At 48.1% G+C, this 18,428-nt stretch overlaps 1 long non-coding RNA gene across 1 annotated transcript; it reads left to right on the top strand.

The window, feature by feature from the left end:
- The first annotated feature begins 12,023 nt into the window (after nt 1-12,023).
- LOC114909515 (uncharacterized) lies at nt 12,024-18,119 on the top strand. The gene is made up of 3 exons (XR_003797343.1): nt 12,024-12,263; nt 14,328-14,490; nt 14,603-18,119. It is a non-coding gene; the product is annotated as an uncharacterized LOC114909515 (long non-coding RNA).
- Nucleotides 18,120-18,428: the final 309 nt, after the last annotated feature.

An 18,428-nucleotide genomic window follows, 5' to 3' on the forward strand; every position in this document is an offset into this window, starting at 1 on the left:
GGAACAGCTCGTCCCACGGCTGCGAGCCCAATAGGGGCATAAACAGCGCGCAGCAGAGGTCCCTCACCATGCCAACTCTCCAGGGCACAACAATTCCCCTTTTGTTCCACAGATGTGGATCCGTCATCGACAACTTTCCGCCCACATCTCCATGACGACTCAGGTGGCAGCCGAACCCGGAGCACGATGCTGAAACCTCTAACAGTCTGTACAAATAACAAAACTGGGACAACAACAAAAACAATACCTGCTCTCCTTTAGTTTGTCCTGAATTACATTTTCGATGCGGCTTGAGCAGACTCGGTTTATTAATAATTTAACTGTTTCATGAGTACATCTGGTGTGTGTTTGAGGTCAGAAAGCAGCAACTCCTAGTGTCTCCAGACCTGCTTGTTTCGCACATGGTAAAACAGCTGAATGTATACATCACGGTGGAACAGTGGGAGGGAAAGAACATCGATTCCAAGCGCAAACTTGAGATCAAGAATGCAGAGAGACGGGCCATGTCCTCTAGAGACAAGAAACAGGTGACACCGTCCTCTCACGACAGTCCACAGCCCGTGGTCCACTGTCAGCTGTCCACAGTCCACTTTGTACTGTCCGCTTACTGCTGTTTGCCTTCCATTCACCACTGGCCACAATAGATGGTACAGAGTGCACGGTGTACTTTAGTGGACCTGACAGTAAGAGCTCTTTCACTGTGTTTACACCGATGATATGGAGTCATGTAGATGGTCTAGTATTTGGAAAGCATGTAGATGATACAGATGGTCAAGTATGTACACAAACCAGGGTGTGGATGGTCTAGTATATAAATGGTCCAGTGTGTGAATGGGCCAGTATGTAGGCAGTCCAGTGCATGAATGGTCCAGTGGGGGAGCAGTCCAGTGTGTGGATGGTCCAGTATGTAGACAGACCAGGGTGTGGATGGTCCAGTATATAAATGGTCCAGTGTGTGAATGGGCCAGTATGTAGGCAGTCCAGTGCATGGATGGTCCAGTGGGGGAGCAGTCCAGTGTGTGGATGGTCCAGTATGTAGACAGACCAGGGTGTGGATGGTCCAGTATATAAATGGTCCAGTGTGTGAATGGGCCAGTATGTAGGCAGTCCAGTGCATGAATGGTCCAGTGGGGGAGCAGTCCAGTGTGTGGATGGTCCAGTATGTAGACAGACCAGGGTGTGGATGGTCCAGTATATAAATGGTCCAGTGTGTGGATCCAGTGCATAGGTGGTCCAGTGTGTGAATGGGCCAGTATGTAGGCAGTCCAGTGCGTGGATGGTTCAGTGTATAGATGGTCCAGTGGGGGAGTAGTCCATCATGTGGGCAGTCCAGTGTGTGGGTGATCCAGTGTGTGGATGGTTCGGTATATAGATGGTCCAGCATGCAGATGATCCAGATGGTCCAATGAATTATTCTCTGTGAGCCGCCATCACAGCGCCCCCACACAGATGTTTCGCAGCAGGAGCTGTGAGGAGGATAGAGGGAGAGGAAAGACACTTCCATACCGCACACTTAACACACAAACACACACAAACACGCGCACAGCTCACAGCTGCTGAACCCCCTAGTACGCGTTGCTTGGTCATGGTTGGCCTGCTATCCCCTAGAGACACACAGGCCATCCTACTGCACTCAGATGAGATGCGGTGCAACATACCAACCCCCACTGTCAGACACTACTGCCCCCTGCTGTCAGCACCCAAGGTGCAGTGCTGCCTGTCACACACCGCAAGCCTCAGGTCAAACACTTTCCCACTTTCACATCTGGAAACATGTGACCAAGCAGCAGAGCTAGACATGTAAATCAAGAGGCATGCATGTTGCATGTGGCTAAGAACATTTTTATCGCCTATTTCAACTTTTAAAAATCCCAGCGCTGGCTCTGATTATTCCAAAAATCAAATCATTACAGTGTGCAAGTAAGTCCATGCATACAAATCGTTTATAATGGAGACCCCCCCAGACCCCGGAGCTCCAGCTCAGATGCTCTCGCTTCCCACACATGGAAAGTGCTGGGAGAGAATCTGCTGCTGCAGTGCTGCTGTACTGCCCCCTACTGGTAGGACCTCCATACCGTCAACCTCATAGCCAGCTTCCGCCACTGGGAGAAGTCAGAGGAGTGGGGATTATTGAAAGCGGGTGAAAAGCAATAATTATAGCAACACTACTGGTAATAAAGATTATGTTTGAATACCTAGCAGGGGTGGTAGGTGGAATAGTATTTAGGGAAACATGAAGGCCCAGAGCTGGAATCATGCTGTAACACCCGTAATCAAGGTACTGTGCTTACCTTGAACTGGGATAGTAAAAATAGCCTGCTGTGGAACTGGGAAAATCATTGTAATTCATTTGCTGTACAGCCCTAGTACTGTAAGTTTCCTTGGGCGAAGGTGTCAACTAAATAAGGAATAACATTGTTTAAGGAGAGAAAGTCTTCATCCAAGCATGCCAGTCCAAGTGATGCTATGAAATACGAATAAAGTTTCACAGAGTGGAGTGCGAGGCTTTGAAGGTTCGACTAAATAGTCCTGCTGAGGTGCTGCTGCTGCTTGCCGCTCCCTCATCCACACCGTGTACAAATAAGCGATTCTATTTGATGCTGTCACCCAGAGAGCAGAACAAAGCCACTTCCAGGAGCTGCAAAACTGCGGCTTCAACGGGGGGTCGCCATGGCAACGCACCCCGTAGCATCCCATTCCCGTCCCAGCGGATGCCTCACAGACGAGTGCCCGGTCAATGGATCTATTATGGCTTACTGGGCTGGAGACTGCAACAGCGATACTTTCTTCTGCAATCAGGCATCTACCTTACCATGGTAAAGGAGCCATCCCTTCCCATGTTCCAGCTCTGCAATGCAGTGACTGAAAAAAACATCCATGACCTTTTACATATACATTTATTCATGTATCTGACTCTTAGAGTGTTAAGTGATTTACACTGATTTACCCATTCATTTTTACTATGTCAGTTCAGGGTAACCACCTTGATCGAGGATACTACAGTAGGAGGTAGGTTTTGAACATTGATCCTTCTAGCACAAGACAGGGATTCCAGGCACTGCACTGCCCACTGTTCCCATGGAACTGCCATTTGTAGAACCGGAGCAACTGAACTTCTCTTGCTCAGTAGAATCTGGTCCCTAATGAATGCACTATATAGCAGAACTTCTCTGGCCAAAACCATAACCGTGTTTTCAACATTGAACAGGTTGTGATGGTGGCCAGCAGGTGGCATAGTGGTTAGAGCTTCCACCTTGCATCTGAAGAACCCAGCTTTGAATCTCATCTCTTGCTGTTGTACCCTTGATCAAGGTGCTTCCCTGAACAGATGCAGTAAAAATTGCCCAGCTGTTTAAATGGGTAAACAAGTGTAAGCAGATTAACGCTGTAAGTCGCTTTGAAGGAAGGTGTCGGACGAATAAATAAATGTAAATGTAATGTACGCAGCAAAGGGAATGAGGCACAGAACGGGTTCTACTACCCGTGTCCCATGATACCATGTAGCAGTAGTCGAGGCAACGAAAGTATCCCGTGCGAGTCGATGGTGTAAATTCCTCGGGGTTTATATACACAGAGGAGGGGGTTACTGCGTCGGAATCTTCCAGAAAGGGAGCGAGGGGAAGAGAGGGAGATTTAAGGCTCGCACATCAAAGCAGAGGCGAGTGTTTTGTTTGAGCCTTTAAATCATTACGATTCTCCATTTTTCTGTTTATGAACAGCCTAAAATGCCTACACACATCCCATAAACCCTCCCGCAGGGCGCACCCCCCGTAAAAGTTCTTTATACCTAGGGAGTTATTTATTTGCCTCCAGCTGTGCGATTCCACTGTTACACACCTCAAGCGCAGCAGAACGGCTGACAGCGCTTCCCAAATATCAAATTATTCAAATGTGTCGGTGGTGAACGCCAGCGAGGAAACGGCCACGTTAGGACGGGGGCGCAAAGCCGCCAGGTGGAAAACGCGCGATCACAGGGACAGACAAATAATCCCTGTAAGTCCAGGGGCAACTGGTAGTGAAGTGGGTAGTGCTATTGCTTCTTAGGCCCAAAGGTTGTAGGTTCAAGTCTCATCTATTGCTATAGTACTCTGAATTACTCTAGTAAAATGACCCAGCCATATAAATAGGTAAATACCTTAACACTGTATGTTTCTTTGGAGAAAAGATCAGCTAAATAAATGAATGTAAGAGTAACTTTGCACAAAAGGGAGGGTGGAGACTGGGTAGGGTCCTTATTGCACAGGGACTCAGGGACCCCCACCATCCAGGTGCACCCTCAGAGAGGTAGCAGGACATCCCCACCTCAACCTCCTCTTAGAGGTGGCCACTCAACACATGCCATGGTGGACCTCCAGAAGTTCACCACCATCTCCTTCAGCACCCCCCAGGTAGGGCTGGCCCACAGTGACCCTGCCTGGTGGCAAACAGCTGTATTCACCATAACATGTTTAGGAGAAGCAATAACCCCATCTCTTTTTCTTTCTGATGAAGGCCCGCAGCTTTTATTTGCTCCAGTAACGGTAGGGTCACCTTTCAGTGCTCAGCTTCGTACTTTACCGCCAACACACCGTTTTTCGTGACTAGACAGTATTCGCTAACCGCCTACACAAAGATTGTCCCTAACAAGGATCCGTATAGATTCCCCGGGTCTGTGACGTCATGTTCACGTCGTATAGCTTTTATGGAGAGAGGAGGACTGGCGGAGTGTCCAGTGCTTTCGAAATGAGGCTTGTAGTTATATTTCTAGGTTCCAGAGGATGTTTATAAAGATAAAATATTAAAAAAAATGACTTTTAAATATAAAGCGAGTTTTTTTGTGGACTGAAGACTGATGTTCCCTCACGGTGCATTAGCGAGGTGAGCGTGCTAAGGCTAAGCTAACGCCGGGTGCTACGCACGCGCACGGGCCGTTGGAGCTCGTCGTTACTTTTTACTTTTTACAGAGCAGCGTGTGTGAACACGGGCGGGTGGACAGCTCGACGTGATTGTGCGGTTCTATAAGTGGTGAAAGTTGCCCTCTGCGAAAAAAAAAAAAAAGTAGTCTTAATGTGTTCTTTTTCATTTGAAACAGCAGCTTGGGTTCCCAGGACACCGTGCGGTGAAAGAGGCGCCCCCTGCTGGATGAGCCCGGAAGCGCGTGTCGAACAGGAGGGACGGAGCGGAGCCTCAACGTGCAGCGCCAGGCGAGTAGCGCTTTCTATGATGAGTGAATATGTGGTGACTGCGCGGCGCGAGCAGGGTAGTTTACCGTTTTCACCCCCTCTGAGATCCACTTGGGTCAGTGATGAAATGTAGCCAAATCTGAACCTCAGTGGCGCTCAGTCCACTGTGTTCGTGATTGTCGTAGAGAAGCTTTTGTGTGTGTGTGTGTGAGAGAGAGAGAGAGAATGAGGGACAGAATGTGTGTGTGTGTTTGTGTGTATCATGTAATGTGATTTATGTTCTGAGCTGTGATGAGTTACTTATACCTGAAGTATTTCATGATGGTATCTACACTTGAACTGAGCTCATGTATGAATGTCTGTATGGGCGTTGGTTTGTTTTCTGTATGTTAAGCCTGTTTCATCTGTTCCAGGTGTGTTCAGCTCAGAGGATGGAGACCAGTACCCTTGCTGTGTATCAGTCACCTGAAATTCAATAAATATTTTAGTCCCTTAGTGTACCTTTCGTGGAAGAGTCACTTTACTGAAAATACCACAGGGTGGTGAATACAAGGGGGTGGCACAGTGCCTCTGCTGTGAGAGGACAGGGGTTTGATCCCTGCTCAGTGTGCATGTTCTTCCTGCCGGGGGGGTTTCCTCTCACAGTCCAAAGAGAGGTTGTTCATCTTCACCCATAGCAGGTCAGTGCCTGTGTTCCACTGCTGCATGGATGAGTGAGTGTTTGGAGGTAGTGGCTCTAACACTAAGTCATCCTGGTGAGGGTGTGTGGACTGAACAAGTTCATGGGAAATCACTTGAGCTCAAGTCCTTCTGTCATCTCCCACACCCAACTCCTTCACGAGTTAGACTTGGCGTGGAGCAGCTTCTTTATGGTTTAGATGATTCCAACTCCCCGTTTAAGTGTCTGCACACTGCAGCATCTCTAAGTAATTAGACCATAAACAATTTACAAGGGGAAATATTGGTCATTGGTTCAAAATGAAGGAAAGAGCTGCACTCTTGCAACAGCAAGTAAATTCATCTTGCTGTATAGTAAGATTAAGTGGTTGAAATGCACCTTTCAGTAACATGCACTGCTGAAAGGTTCTTCATAAGTTCCATTGTTCTACAATATTTGACCAAAATCACATACAGCCATTTATTTGAGATTCAGTACAGAAGAGGGCATAACTTCCACCGCATAATCTGGAAGAGAGTTACAGTTGACACAGGTAGACCCAAAAAACCCAACACCCCCATCTCACAATCAACATACCAAGTCTGTGTTGGTCAGTCAAACTGTGCATGATCAGCCACCATTTGTCTCAGGAAGTTGAGGTGATCCAAGAGGAGAGGGGACCGTCTTTCAATTCCCATAATGCCTCTCACCTCCTGAGGTACCAGGTGCCTCTGTAAGGATGGGGTAGACCAGGGCTGGTGGACAGGGCCACTCATGGGGATGGTATGGGCCACACTGGGGATCCCACCATGCTGGGACCATTTGACCCTGCTGCTCTGCATGTTGTTGTGGAATTGCACTGGCTGATCCCACAACCATCCAAAGGGGGCATGGCCAGGACCAGCATACCAACTATCCCCCCCAAACTGGCCAGGAATGCCTTCATGCACCAGTTTCCTGAGGGCAGGGTCCAGACCAGCAGGCTTGGAGCTGCTGTAACGGAAGACCTCCAGCTCTCGGAGGACAGGAACACTTGGATCCTGGGGTAGCAGGCCAGGCGCATCCAAATCTGCCAATCCATGCTGGGAGGGTCTGGGAGTGGGCTCGTAGCGCAGCAATTCAAACTCAAAGTCGAACTCCCGGGAGGCATTTCTCTGTGGGTGGAGCTGAGCATTGGGCCCACCCACCACAGGCCACTTGGAGCCTGTGGCACCTCGGAACAGCTCTGGGTCTGAATTACTGTAACGGTAGTAGTTCAGCCGTGAGGGGTCATACCTGATGTTGACAGCAGGGCCAACAGGGAAAGGCCAGCTCCCCAGCAGGGCAACAGGCAAAGCAGGCAAAGGCCTCCAACTTCCAGGAGCAGGATCCACTGCATGTGGCACAGAACCACTGAAACCAGGTGACTTGATCCCAGAACCACTAAGGGCATGGTCCCAGAAGGAACCATGCCTCAGGAATCCATGGGAACTGCGGGCTGAGAACAGGGGAAAACTGCATAAAGACACACAGTTTTGGGTTTTTCCCCCCATTTTCTTTTTAAAAAAAAAAAAAAGACAGGTATAGTCCCTTACCATAAGGAGCACAGGTCACACCTGCAGTCCATAGCAAACACAGCAAAGAAACTCTGCAGGACAGATGACAGACAAGTTAGGATCAGGCTCTTCAGACAGAGGACTCACTGGATCAGCATGAAGGACAGCGAAGGTCTTACACCAAACACAGCCCCATATCACAGACCATGGCTCCACTACAGCACTCTCAGACCCCTCACTCACACCTGCAACCTCCCAAGAGCTCAGGCCCCTTCCTGGAGCCCTTTAGCCTGCCAGTTAATGAGCTAAAGCTGGTAACCATGGAAACCACTGATTGACAGGCCCCTATTTGCTTTTTATGAACAATCTATCCTGGGAAGTTAAAGTGTTTTATTTCACACTGTGGGATTATTTTCACATTGAGGGTTTTGCTGTTTGGTGACATATGGCGCTTTGGCACAGCGTGTTCGGTTTGAGTCCCGGGAATCCAGGCTGTTGCGTGATCGTAAGCACCGCAGTCAGGTGTGTTAAGGAGCTCTAAAGGCACCCCGACTCAGACAGCGCCGATCTGCAGGCCTTGTTTTTTCCGCACAGCTGGATTCAGCTTCTTCTTTCATTCAACAATTTTGTGATGAAACTGTGCCTGTTCATGCTGTCTAGAAACGGGACGTTCCACTCCTTTCCCGCACCCGTTATGAATTCGGAGGCACCAGCAGAGGGCGCTATAGATCCACTCCGAAAGTCGCCCTTCGCTCCTGAGGGGGTCGCGCACGCGCCGTGGACGCGCTTTGTCGCGAGTGTAACAGCGGCTCCCAACTTACGGACACAACACTACTTTGTTCCTAACTCCAAATTCCCAAGAGGAGAACAACAATACAGAGATTCCTCAATTTATATAGAGTGTAGATGTTCTGAAATTTAAAAAAATGAGGAGAATATTTTATTAACTTTGACATGCATCAAAATTAAAATTTAAAATGACTGAAAGTAAAAACACATCGACTCCACGAACTCCGGCACTGACCGGGCACCAGTTCTCGCACGCTGCAGTGTTTCGGGTTCGAGTGGTGACCAAACACGGCGGAGCTGTCCGAGCACCTTTTTTTATAGCTTCTCCCCCATATTTACCAACCAAAATTGTACCCAAAATCCGAAATGCCCGAACAACACGGAAGCAGCCTTTCGGCTCATAATAAACAACAAGCAAAACTACGAAGAAATTAAAAGTTAAACAGAATAATCGACGCAAACAAACTTCAAAAACCTTCTGTACAACTCAGAACTATTCTACTCTCACGCAATTATCACAGGCCTCCCTTTTCTCTGGTTTCCCATCCCCTGCTGAAGTGGTTCCATTGGCCGCACCTGGTGCTCGTGCCAGGGCTCCAGCGCATCGCAGGCTAAAAATGAAAATCTGTCGTCTCATTCAGCCTCCTGTTCGGTTACGATTATTGGCTCATTCATCCCGTGACCATGTCCTGTTGTTGATCACCGACACTCAGGATCACCAGACAGGAGGTGTAAACACCGTGGAAGTGAGTTTAACGAAGGCGGTCCCGCGCTCCCGTCCTGTTTCTGTATTCTTCACTGCCACCTACCTGCTCAGATGTTTTGCTTGCTGGTGCCCAGCTGCAGGGGAGTTTAGCCCACCTTCGAACCGCCCTGCCTATCCATACACGCCCATAGACGGCAGGCCATGGCATAATCAAGACCTCATTGTCTCATTTCTTTGCGACCGTCCCTAAAAAAGCAGTGTAATAAACTGTAGGAGGACAAACTGTGTCTCTAAAGCATCTCAGAGCACAGACGCAATGACTTCATTATCTCATCGGATAAGTGGACGGCAGACAATGGGTTGTTTAAAACCATTACAGTTCTGTGTTACATGCTGCCCGCACTTGCCTAATTAGCTCCGGTACAAAGATTTGCCGTGTTGAATGGCCGTAGCAGCTCTGCTCCCTGCGACAGGGCCGTGTGTCAACAACGGTTCTTTCCTAGGGTGCATTAACACACGGCGGCATGGCCCGCGGCCCGGTTCCATTAATTAGATTACACATAAACGTGAGCGCCCAGCCGAACCGCACGCTGGGTCGTCGCACGGCGGTTGATACGCCTGCTGGACTCGGGGATGAATTCAGCAGCAAATGAGAGTTAGAGCGATGGGGTCATTGTTCCTCTTGGATCAAGTCCCACGTATGAGGAGCAGTGTTTCCTTGCCCTTGGGGACGGTTCTGATCCTCGTGACTTCAGAGGTGCTCGTCACTCTCGGGCCTGTAGGGGGCAGCACTTTCTCTCCGAGCTGGCAGATGATCATCGTCATCGTTTGATGAGCCTGCTGTCCAACAGGTTCCTCCACACTGCAGTGACCGAACAGAAGCCTCTTTGCACCGTTCAAGCCCCCATGAGGAACCCTGAGCAATCTGTTATCGATTATTGTTTATTCATTATTGAACGTGGACAACCTGAAATAACAGACACGTGACCCTTCATTGGTCATTCGGAAGTCAAACCACTGAATCCCGCAGTGATGTTTCAGCTTTCCAGAGTGCAAGAGACAATGGGAACACACACACACACACACACACACAAGCACAAATACACTGCACACAGGCATAATATAATTTATACGCTTTGCACACACACACTTTCATTTGTCATTATATTCAATCACTGGAAAGTGCTTGTAGTCCTGAAAGAGCTGCATTATAAATAATTCATATATGTGACACTTTTCTCCAAAGTTACTTCTAGTGTGACGTTTGTACACTGAGCTACTTATACTGATTTATCCATTCAAACAGCATGGTCATTTTTCCTAAATCAATTCAGGCTAGGTATCTTGATCAAGGGCACAACAGCATGAGGTGGGATTTGGGCCCATTCTTTTCAATCGCAAGGTGAGAGCTCTAATGATCGCGCCACCTTCTGGAACTTCAGATGTATAAGTGACCAGTGAGTCAGGTGATCAGGACCAAAAGGGCGGGGATCCTGCACGTAAATCTTATTGGTCCAAAATCAAGGCAGCAACAGGAGTATGTTGGGTTTAGGTGTGTGTGCGCGTTTCCGGGTGTGTTCAACAGGTGTGTTAATATGCTGCTTATGAGCTCGAGATGCTGAGGGCACCGGTGTTCCAGAGGCAGTAATATCGCAGCTCACAGGTCAGTCTGAAGAGTTGCGTGATTAAGAGTAAATGCGGCGGGAAGCGGTCCTGTGAACCGCCGCGGTGACCGACCCCCGGAGCTGCGCGTTTGGCTTATCGACCAGCAGCCTCTGCTCATCTGTATCCATGGTGACAGTGCGGCAGCAGACGTCACTGCGTGTCACACTAGAGGAGATCCTGAACCTGTGTGGGCAGCAGGTGGCGTAGCGGTTAGAGCCATCACTCTGCATTTGGGACCCCGCATTCGAGTCCCACCTCCTGCTGCCGTGAGCTCGGTACTCACCGTGTAAAAGTTGTGTGAAGGGAGGCACCCTCGGGCGTCTGCGCACGTCTGACGGGAACTCATTAGCCTCCCTTTGACAATGGCGCCTATGAACGGTAATCGTTAGCGTGCCTCCCTCACTCGCAGGATTAGCACTTCAAACAGCGGCCGCCCGTCTGCCAGCTCTAGTTAACATCGCTCGTGTGCGCCGCCGCTATCCCCCGTGGGGTCCCCCATCTCTGGCTTCTGAAACGGCCTCGCGTAGAGCAGAGCATTCTGGGAGATGAACCGAACGGCCTCTCGGCAGCACGCCGACTCCTCGGACCTTCAGCTGAACGGGAGCTCTCGCGTGGATCGAATTGGACGTCCGAGTTTGCGGAGGACCGCGGCGCAGCCGGTCCACGCAGCGCAGCCGTTAGCGTTAGCTGGGTCCCCCCCCGGTGGGACCCTCCCGCCATCTGCCCGCCAGATCGGCAGCTCCGCAGCCAGCAGAAAGCACACGAACCGGCAACTTGTTGCATTCTGGCAAAAACAAATGTAAAAACACAACATCTGGTAGCCATGGAAGGCTAACGTGTACTGCTTCTCTTCGCAACCAGCATGCTTTGCGCTCACATTTCTAGAACTCTCTCCAGTGTGGCGCGCAGTCAGGTAGAAGAGCGGTAAGCGCAACGAGTGAAATAATAGCCACAAAAAAAGGAAAGAAATTTATATAAACTATGAATACTGAGGGTTATATAGTTCCTCAAATAAGACGGTCAATAATAAAAGTCGACAATAGGGCAAATAATTAAAAAGTGAATCCACTCCATTAGGAGTCGGGTTTGCGGCCACCCTGCGCCACCATGGACCAATGTCTGAGTCCACAGACCTGCTGATGTTTTCTTATGAGTCAGATGAGGTTGGATTTGGAGAAGTGAGTAATCACTTGGGGGGGTGATTGTGTAACTGGCAACTCCTCTTCATTGGAGAACATAATGATGTGTGTCTTTACGGATGCTTTTTCATCTCTGCCGCGGTTCCTGACTCGCATCGATCCAGGTGCCTTGCTCCTTCGCCAGATTGCTCTTCCGCTTCTTGCCGAGGAGGCTGTTCGGTCACCCGCACCAAGATAAAAAGTTACGCCGCTATAGGTTTATACATGGTGAGATCATTTTGGGGTGAAAATGAGATGGTTCAAGAGGTGGATCTTGTCATATGTAGCTTAGTGTAAACTACAGCTTAACATAGCACAGTATGTCCAATATTCTGAGGTCTGATGTGGTGAAATGTTTTCTCTGTGTCCCTCAGGGCTGCTGAATCCCTTCCAAAAGTCAAAAGAATGCAACTCTTTTGGATCCAACATCTCTCCTGATCTCCAAACTGCTCCAGAAAGGGCAAAGTTGCACAGGGTCGAGCACTCTGTCTTTGTACTGCATTGCCAAGCGGGGTGTGAACCCATATCTATCTCTCGGCTTCATCCAACTGATTGCTACTCACTAAACAGGTGCAAATCTTTAATTAACAGTAATGTTTTATCTTTTGTGTATGAAAATGTATGCTGGAGGTGTGAAGTCCCCCATATCACTTGTTAACTCCAGTTGAGCTGTTTTTGTAGATCTTTTCATGTATGGAGCTGTGAGACGAGGACATCGTGGCCTCAGGAACTGTGGTTCAGTCACAGTTGAATGAGCTATGATGTCACTGAGAGAAATTTCCACAATGCTCTTCAAAGACACCCGACCGCATGCACCACGGCCACATACATCTCTGGATGTTTCTGTTTCTTCTCTGTTTATTCTATCATGGCAACAAACAGTTTGGTTAGATTCTTCTCAGGTGTGATCTCAGTTGTTCCTCTCAGTCTACGTCTGCCGCCTGCTTCGGACTTCCAGACACTGCTAATCCCTGGCAGCGTGTCACGTTTGAAGTGATGCTTTTTCAGACGACCTTGCAAAGTTTCTTTAATCTTCTCCAAGTTCAGGAGTTCTTCCACAGAATTAATAAGCCTACTGAAAAAGCCCACCGGCAACAGACGTGGGACACAGCGCTTGTACCTTCTGGGCCGAGCAGTGGCGTAGATATTGGTCCCATCTGGGTTGAATTGCACTGTTGGTAACAGCCTCATTAGGGTTGAGTAGACTTTTAGCTAATTGTGCGGTTTGGGTTGGGTACCATAGAAGGTAACACCCCCTACTGTGCTGATGAACTTTGAAGGTAACAGCCCCATCCTGGTTGAGTAGCACTGGAGGTAATAGCCCCATAAGGACTTTGTAGAGCTGTAAGGGTTTTTACGCCATCTCTGTCCTTTGGACTGACGGCCTGGGCATCTGCACAGAGCTCTTATGGATGTTTTTCGTGATCAGCCAGGTCCCGCTGGATCTTTGAATCAGAAAAATGAGTCACTGAGCAATGACCCAACAGCTCTGGAAAACTGCTTCTTTTTGACCCCTTTGGAAATGCAGATGTGATGTGAGGAGAGAAGTGTGATGGAATTCTGATTTAACTCTGCTTTCAAATGTTAAGCTCTTGTTTTGGTGTTTCTCTATGATTGAAGTTCACTTCTAAGGGCCAGTTAAAACCACCGTGGGGATCTTTCCTAGTTAATGATCATAATAATCATAATAACAATTTTGCCTTTTCTCCAAAGTGACCTGTCTGACCATTTGTTGTTATAGCAGGATCTTTAACTGAACTTCTGCAAGGTGCTTCCAAGCCTAAGAATCATATGTTATGAGTTCAGTGCTCATTTTGACCAAGGAGGCTAACAGGCAAATAAGATGGCTAGTGGGACATGGGGACTGTGAAGGAGGAAGGATGAAAGGTTTTCTTTAATGACATCTGAGATGTTATTCTCCTCAAAGTTCAGCTCCTCTGCACCTTGAGGCATTGCTGAAGGAGCACTCAGTGCCTCACAGGATGTGGTGGAGATAAGGTAGACAGTGGCAAGACTTGACATTCTCTGGTGATGTTGTGTTGGGTGTCTTGAGCAAAGTCTCATTGTGGATGTTCTTGTCTTTCCTCATGGCCTCCAGCAGCAGCTCTGCTGCCAACAGCCTGTCAGATACTTTTGCCTTTCAGTAGCAATTGGACAGATCTTTGCTAACAGAATGGATGCAGCTATTGTGTCCCAGTTCCAAGAGGACACAGTGTGTCCTACTAATGGGCCATTGCTTTACCAAAGAAGGGAAGAAGAATAAAAATCATTTTCATTTTTAAATTTGTGCTGATATTTTATAAGCGCTATGAGTGAAGTCCATTATGGTCCATTAATAAAAACGCACACAGAAATCCATCTTGAATGCTGTAGGATCTGTAACAATGGAGTTGTTATACTAACATTTGTCCTGTACAACCTGGGGCAGCCTGATGATTCCCATATGAAGTGGCAATTCTGTAATAATGGAACAAAAGTTGGCACAGAATTTTCCGGGTTTAATAATGGGTAATAATGAAAACACTGGAACAATAATGAAGGCATCAGATGTAGATAGATAGATAGATAGATAGATAGATAGATAGATAGATAGATAGATAGATAGATGCTCTTTGCTTCATGCTGCCCCTGTAGGTGGAAGGCAGTAATGAATGTTTGCTGAAGGATTCATCCGTCTCCATCAGTGTGAGCAGGAGGTGACAGTTGCGGCAGCCACCCCGACACTTGGGACCCGGCTGCCGTTCCTTCCCGCTGTGCCGGATTGAAGTTTAGACCTGTCTGCGTGGCCCTACGCCCGGTAAGCTCATTTTCGTGCTCATCCACCGGAGTCAAAATGTTTTATTTTCTATTTTTCTGGTGTCGTCAGCAGGCGCTCTTCTCCAACGTGCTGTGACTCACCTTTTCTTCAGTCTGACGCAGAGCGGTTGTGTAAGTCCCCCCCGTCATTCTTGCCACAACGGAGATGTTGGCATTCCTGGGGATGAAACACTGGGTGCGGTCAGTGGAGGGACAACGCGTGGACAGTGTGCGTGGACAGCATACCGCCGTTCACCGATGCAGCCATCAGAGTAACAGGAGCCAGTGGCACTTGAGAAGTCTCTGTCCCAGTCTTCCACATGTCTTTCAGATCCTGTAATCCATAAAGTTCCCTGAACTGTCAGTGCTCTCGGCGTCCTCGGTGTTCACTCGCTACTGCATTTTGTGTGTCTTCTGCACTCTATTTTGAAGCAGCCTTCTGCTTTGTAGAACCCATCAGCACCCCACAACACACTCTACACAGCTCCTGGTCCAGACTATAGTAATGTCCCACCCTGACTACTTTAGCATCCACATATGTCTTGTTTCCTGGCCTCCTCCATCAAACGTCTCCAGATGATCTAGGACACCACTGGAACACTCACAAAGGGTTGAGAAATGGATCAGCGCTTTTGGTTTTGTTCCCAGTGTGGAGGAATGAGCTCCCTTTGTCCCTCAGGGGTACTGAATCTCTCCCCATCACCCATCTCACACCCATCACTTTCAGAGCCATTTCTCTCCTGATCCCCTGACAGCTATAGAAATGAGTCCAACACCATCTGCTATGATTATTTATGTATTTGCTGTCAAAATCTCTCTTCCATAGACAGCAACTTGTGGAATGTGAACCAGCAACATGTGGTATCAGACAAACTGTGTCGATAATCCTGCGTCTAGAGCTTATCATTTGTGGTTGATGCAACCGGTTTATTCAGAGTTGTACATGACTTAGGAGAAAAGTGTCAATGAAATGAAAATAAATGTAACAGAGGTTCACCATGGAGACCCGCAGTAAGACAGGCTGCTGCAACAGCTACAGAGACGACATCTCCCCCTCAGCGTTCGCTGAGCCAAAGCCCAACGCATCTCCTCCACAGACGGGTCAGTTCCCTCATTATCTGCGAGGTGTTCTGGAGTCTCTCATGACACTATCTGGTGAATTATTGAATCTGCACACCCAAGGACAAGGGAGACGAAACTCATTAATATGCCTAATTTACTGAATACATTAATCAAGTCGCCCCTCTGTCTTTTTGCGGTGGCCGTCGCCACCGAAAGTGACATCAGTCAAGTGTGGAGCCTCAGGGGAGCTCAGGAGGCCCATTGCAGTAGATCACAGGGCAACGGGTTCTCATGTTTGTGAGTTCAGTAACCCCCACCCCAGCCCTATAAAAGCCATCTATTCAATTGTTTTTCCGTTGCTTCAACAGACGCTTTTTTATGCAATGACACATTTCAATGACAGTTAATATTGCACGTATACGTGGTGATAAATATGAGTTAATGGAAATGTGTAACAAGTGCAGCCCGGTAGCGCTGATGGCCCCGGTTGTTCCACCACAAGCTGTGATGTTAATGATGATCAGGAGGGGTGATGAGCCCCCTTCCGGCCAGACTGCACGAGCCTTTGGCTTAAACTGAATATACATCGGTCAGCACTTATACGTGGGTCCTCTAAAGGTGCGAGGACTTGAAATGATGACCTGGTGATGAGCAGGAGATGAGCTGGTAAACTGCTGTGAACTGCTGCTGCAACTACAGGAGTCTGTGTCCTTCATGAGATGTTTCACAGTGCCCTTGATTCACCCCACACTCTTGTCTGGTTACAGGTAGAATTACACCCAGTATCTCCATAAGTAGGTCCTTCCTCACCTCGTCTGTCTTCCACTTAACCCTGGAATGGAGTCCCGTATGTTCAAAATGGACCTGGGAGATTCACAAAGATTAACGATGAACTCAAGGAGCGGTGAGGTTCTCAGAGATCAATGATGAACCGATGAATTGGTGATGCTCTCAATGATTAAAGATGAACTCGAGGATTAGTGAGTTTCTCCAAGATTAATCGTGAACTCAGGGATTGGTGATGTTGTCACAGATTGAAGATGAACCCATTAATTGTTTTCGAAGATTAATGATGAGTCTAGTGCCTGGAACTCCCAGCACTCCACTCCCAGCAACTGGTCAGTTGATTTTTTGTCTTTGGTCATTAAGCTCATGAGAACAAGTCATCAAACTTCCTCCATGCACCAAGTAGAGAGCAAGAGCAGGAAGTGAGCATTTCCCACCACTGTTGCTGTTTACAGTGACCAACATCCCATCCATCTTCCCATTTAACAGCTACAGTCAGGAAGCCTGTGACCACACAGAGACCACAGTGATCAGGGTGAGTAGCCTGAAGCTCGATATTTGGTTCTGCGAACGCTGGAGGGACCTGGCAGATCAGCAATGAACAGCGATGAATAATAATGCAAGAGTTTCTCAAGCTGGCCACACCCACTTCTTGGAGCCATAACTGACAGGTGATTGACAGTCTGTAGCAGGTCAGTTTTACATTTCTGAAATGCAACTGATGAAGCCTTTTCTAGATGTTACTAAGGGAAGCAACATGTTGATTAAGTCAGTGGTTTTCTCTCTAACGTTCTCTGTTTTTCTGAGACTTGTTTCCTTGGTAGGTGAGGAACCGAATATGCTCTGAACGGCCTGAGATTATGGTTTTGAAAATGTGGGCAGAGTTTGGATGAAAGCCGCTTCCGCTGTCTGGCGCAGGGGAGTCTCGCGAAAAAGCAGCTTTGCACCGAGTCCCCCCTCTCCGGTCGTCGCACCACGTTTCATAACTGTGCTTCTCCTGGAGGGCAACACAGGGGGACTTCCTGTTACGAAGCTCCTAGGCTCCATGGATGGGTTGGCCTGGCTGCAGACCGACTAGTCTGATTTTGTTGCCATGACAATGGCTTGAGCAGTCTTGGCGAGGCCTATTCAGTGATGTTGACCTTGAGACATTTCCATCTGGAAGGAGTGGTTTCGGGGCACCGCCTATTCACGTGGTAACGAGACCTGTGTGTTTGAGCTGACTACCCAATGCAAGATCTGATTTTTTTTCTTGTAAATGTTTTGCATTTACATTTAATGTACTATTTACTAACAAATTATTTGGTGCCAAGCACTGAAGTCATGTCTAAGAAGACACTCCCAGAATGCATGGACACAGAGTGGCCTAATTTCCAGTCTGACAGATCTTTTATAATCCGATTACACAAGTGATTTTGAAACACGGTTCTGTGGACTAAATGCTATGTCTGTATGACAATATGGGGAAATGAGACGAAGGCCACACTGTATCGCCTATTTTTTGTCCTGGGGTAGCAGTGTGTAAGAAAGTACTGAAGGGCACAAGTCGGGGGTGCTAGAGAGGTAAAGTTCTTGATTGACAGTACTGTGTCCAAGGTTTTAATTAAGGGAGGTAATAAAGAGAAATAAGCACAGTGCTGCGTCCGCACACGGGTCATTCTTTTCAGCTCTGTTTACACTTGCACCATCCCGGGACCTCTTTACGTCCACGGATCGTCCCCCTGGAGTCATATTGTGTGGTTGTGATGGTTCAAGGCCCCTTCCACTCGATCCTATAGCCATGGCCACACCCCACCATTGTACTGGTGCCTCTGGTGTCCCCTAACTACTTTTGGAGACACATTACTAGCTGCTGAGCTGGTGAAGCATTGCTGGGCATCAACTACCTGTTGTCACATGACACCCCAAGCCTCCAAGTGTCTCAGAAAGGCCTCAGAGAGGCTGATGCAACTGTGCACGAATGCAGACATGAAGGTAAATACTAATAACCAGGCTGATTTGACCAGGGCTTGGCTTTCAATGGTGTTTTACTGCAGGTTTGAAGTAAACGGGAAGTAAACAGGACCTCAGCCAATGCTGAAGGACTGACAC

This window comes from Scleropages formosus, chromosome 25, assembly GCF_900964775.1.
Source record: "Scleropages formosus chromosome 25, fSclFor1.1, whole genome shotgun sequence".
Classification (NCBI taxonomy): domain Eukaryota; kingdom Metazoa; phylum Chordata; class Actinopteri; order Osteoglossiformes; family Osteoglossidae; genus Scleropages; species Scleropages formosus.